Source organism: Miscanthus floridulus, chromosome 8, assembly GCF_019320115.1.
Source record: "Miscanthus floridulus cultivar M001 chromosome 8, ASM1932011v1, whole genome shotgun sequence".
In the NCBI taxonomy this organism is placed as follows: Eukaryota; Viridiplantae; Streptophyta; class Magnoliopsida; order Poales; family Poaceae; genus Miscanthus; species Miscanthus floridulus.
In genome coordinates this window covers 50,124,746-50,129,412 of record NC_089587.1, presented here as the reverse complement: position 1 = coordinate 50,129,412, position 4,667 = coordinate 50,124,746, and positions in this window count along the sequence as shown.

The window sequence follows — 4,667 nt, the reverse complement described above, 5'->3', positions numbered from 1 at the left end:
GTCGGCTCCCAATGGAGTTGGCCATGGACATCGCTGGCCGCATTGCTGAACGATTATATGCCCCATGGATGACCTTGCCAGCCTGCGGGCAACCTGCTCGTTCATGCGTAGGGTGTGCGGCACTGCTAAAGTCGGTTGGCACATACCACTGCACCAGGTGCTGTAGCGTCAAGATTTCTAGGAGCACCACTACTACTATGATGACTATCGTGCCCTGCTCACCACCAGGCTAGCCAGCGTGGGCAACCTAGAGGCCTGCTTCCCCACCGACTTGCATCCCGTCTTCGTGGAAGCCCGCAGGTCGATGCCGCCGTTGATGGAATGGCTTCAGCACTCCACATAGGCAGGCTATAAACTTGGTATGTACGTCTATGCCCTCATGCTCTATAGGTCCAATACCGATGGCGGCAATGACGACATTGCCCGATGCCTGTTGAGGGAGCTCAAAGGTGCTGACAAAGCTGGGTCGGCTACACTACCGTGGAAGAACCAGACCTTTCCATAGTTCTATCAAGACATGTACTGGCAATTGCAGGACATGGTGCCACATGATGTAGTGCCTGGTCTTCACCTCGTTCGTCGCCAGGACGAGCATCATCAGTGCACAGGCGGCGGCTGTGGTGAGCCCTTTGGATTTGAAGTACGAGAGTTGTGGTCTAGGTTCTGCAGCGAGGAGTGTAGGATCTCACGGGAGTGCGATAAGTTATTCATATCAATGTGGTAGATTAATTCTGAATTAGTGCATGTTAAGTTATGTTAAACATCTATGCATGTATATCTGTGGTTGGTGACTTTATTTTAATTTGGCAACAACAGCAACTATATGTGTATCTCATTGCTCAAAGTCTGCTGGTGCTGATCATATTTTTTCTATACGAGCATGCACCCCTACGCGCGTAAGAAAGTTGGGCCTTAGTACATTTGAACGCGTCGGACAGTATCCTCTGTAGTTTTTCCTCTTTTTCCTATGATGCTTGTTACGGTGTCGTTTACAATTTTTAGTTTGACTAACTTTATAGGAAATCATAACAACATCTATGACATAAAAGATCACACCAATTTGAACATATTCTTATCAAATTTGTGAGAATGCAATCACACGAGTACAATCCAAAACATCATAAAAGATCTCACCGAATCATGCAAAGCCTAGTGTATACATTTTATACCGAACCTGACAAACAACTTAATCGAGAATCTTGATCCATGAAGTGTCGCCCTATGTATACATAAAGCCTATATACTTCACAACATATAGAAGGTTCACCCTATGTATACATAAAGCCTGGCCTTACTCCCATTGTTTGATTGCACCTTGCATTGCGCAAAAAAACCTTGCCTCGCCTCGCAAAGTCCCGAACTCCGCCTCCCCGTCGCTTGCAACTAACGCCATGCCCATGAAGCGCTACTCGTGGAAGGGTCACCTGGCTCTAGTCCCCATTTCCTCCAGTGTACTGGCTCTCCTCGCTTCAAAGGAGGTGGGGCCGATGGTGCGCCCTGCTTTAGTGTCGATGGAGGCGGCGTCGACGTCTAGTCGTGGCAGACCAGTGTTCCCATTGCGCTCCCACCCACCGTCTCCTAGACTGCCATTTCTCTCCCCATCGCCCTCGATGACGACGCTGGCACTAGCGGTACCGATGGTTCCCTCGCCATCATCACTCCCTGTGCGCTCCACTTTCCCTTTGTCACAGGCTGCATGGACTCCTCTGTTCTTGCTGGCCCACGCCACCGAGGACATGTCCAAGCGTTCTCTAGCCTCCATTATGATGGACTTGGAGGACAATCGTTAGCACAGTTACACAACTCCCATCCCCGAGAGCCAGAAGCTAATGATACGCGCTAGCCGCTATGGCTTGCTGGTCTACCCCCTTTGCCTAGAGAGTGCGCCCTGTGGTTGGACACAGTCCATCGTTAGGGAGCATGTCCTCGCTTGGGCCAACTACCACCCACATGGGACATACGCCATCGACAAGAAGATTGCCGGCATCACACACTAGGATGAACCAGGGCTGGATCATCGATGGGGGCAGCCACCAGCGATTCTATGCCATGCGGTGCTGGTTAGATTGGTTAATCGTTTGCCTTCTAAAACTGATTGCTCTCCTCCTTATCATCTGGGCTTGAACTTGCCTTGCACTGTGCAATGATTCCTCCATGGTGGCACTGGCCCCCATCGTGGGGCTAACCACTAGTGGTGCTGGAGAGTCATCCTGTCATGGTTCGCCGCCGCCGAGCCCATCTGTCCCTGCACTGCTCTCTAGTTCTGAAGTGGGCGAATCTTCAGGCGATAAAAAATATCATAAGTTATTGAAGCATTACCACGAGGTCCGAGTAGCGTTGTGTGCATCTAGGCTGCACACTGACATGCTGCGTGGTGACTTGGTGGCCATGCGCACCGCACTTATTGTGGCCCTGCAAGAAGCTACCCAGGTGTGAGAAGACAAGGCAACTGTGGTGTCCAAAGCCATTTGTCAAGTGGCTGCCATAGCACTAGCCGCTACCTAGCTTCAGTTTGGCAAGGTGGTAAATGTTTGGGTGGTGGAGCAGGGTTTTTCGCCAGGATCGAATGATAATGAGATCGATGATCTCAGTGAGAGCCTTTGGCCAGCCGCCAATGGCATCTTAGCGAAGCTAAACATGGAGCAGCTCCTGCACGCCCGCCTCGACCCTTGATCTCTAGGATGTATCAGTAGTACTAGTAGTCATGACTAGGTTTGATCTATGAGATGCCCTTACAAATATGTGAACTCTTATTTGCATGTCTGTGTGAACTTTTGCGGCACTTAAGTATTAGGTGGGTTAAACTCTGTTGAGCATGTTCTAACCCCTATTGGTTGCTTTTCATTGTAGATATCTTTCTGAAGAGTTCATACGAGGAAGTCTTGTTTTTCCTTATTTTCCTATAATGCTTGTTACTGTGTCATTTTTTACAATCTGGGTCACGCAGGATTGTCCGGCCGTAGAGAAACAACACGGGCAAGACTTTAGTGCACCATGCAACGTGACATACATCAAATGGACTTTGTTTACTCCTCTGCTAATTTTCCAAGAATAAGGGAACATAGGGAAGGTAGTAAGGTCTGCTGATGAACTCTAGCAGGACGCTACATCTACCATACAAATAGGTATGGTCTAGCAAACTTGAAGCACCCCCAATCGAGTATGGAGCCCCAGAATAGGAGAGAACCAGATGATTATAGATCTTCTGTTAACACAAGATCTACAAGAAGATCTACAATCATCAAGGTCAAGCTCCTGTTTAACGGTAGCACCTCACAAAGGATGGAGAAGGAGTACCTCGCAAAACTTGCACCAGCATCTCAGTGAGGTGCTTTATATTCCATAATCTTGCTACCTCTGAGGATCGAGGGATGCAGATCTACATCTCGATGCTCAAATGCAACAAGATTATGGAATCTAAAGCACCAATCTTGAAGGCCTTCTCCAAACACTAGCATCCCTATGATGTGCTTTATCTCCATCTTGAACCTCTCACGGGCTCTAGGCCGTGAGAGGTGCAAGGAGGAAGACAAAGCACCTCTAGGCGATGAAGAAAGATGATTGCCTCACGAGTGTGTGGATTCAAGAGTGTATGTATTGATCCCAATAGGTGCATCCAGACTCGGGTTAAATAGGCTAGCCAAAGTTGGAGAAGTGCAAGTAATGGTGATGCAAGTCATTGGGAATTAACTCACGGTGACTTTACCGTCGATAGACCAAATCTGATAGAGCCGATAGACCAAATCTAACCGAGCTAGACACATCTCACTCTTCACTCTTTAGTCTACCCCTCGACTACTGTGACTGCTTGGATTGGAATGAAATAAGTACAAAAAAGACCTATCATAACTGCACTAGGCATTCAAGTCTCAAGCGTGTCAGAAGCTCTTCTTCTCGATTCCCTTCTTGTGTCTAGCTTTCCTACCACATTTTCTTCACTCTAATATTTTACTACGCTCGTAAAAAATTCTGATGTGGTACATTTCATCTCGTCAGACACTATACAATATAGAGCTGTGAGTAAAACTATTACCTACGAAGTGCACTCGATCAATTTGTATCAGTTGTAGTAGTAGTCATGAGTGGCTTTGATCTATATTTGATAAGATTTGTTGAACCTGCAAGAACCATGCATCAAAGATTATTTTTATTCAGAATTTTTATACTTCACAGGATCACACAAGGTCTGGCCATCTGAAATCTTAACTACCCGGACGACATGCTCTTGCATTCCCACATAGGCACACGCGCGTGGGTGGCATTAGCAGCCTGTTATAGCAGGGGACATCGCCTTCCATCCCATTGCATTGATGTGATGGGTGAAGCCCCACCACCCACCCACGCAAATGTCTCGATTGTGTGATGGTCGATGGCCCCCAAACTATAGCAGCAAAGACAAGGGGTGAGATGGAAGGTTATACACCTGCTGCCTTCTCTCTCTCCAGAGCTCCTAAAACTTAATTTGCTAAACATTCATGAGTGCCTTTAATCTTTGTTAAAGCCAACACATGTCTGATAAAATTTGTTAATCTTGAAAGAACCATGCAGCAAGGTGTACATCTGAATAAGTCTCACCTCGATCTAATACAGAACGGAGGAGCCAAAGCTATTGACTTTTACTACGAACACAAGTGTCGACGAAATACGTCCAACAGTCTACCGAGGGG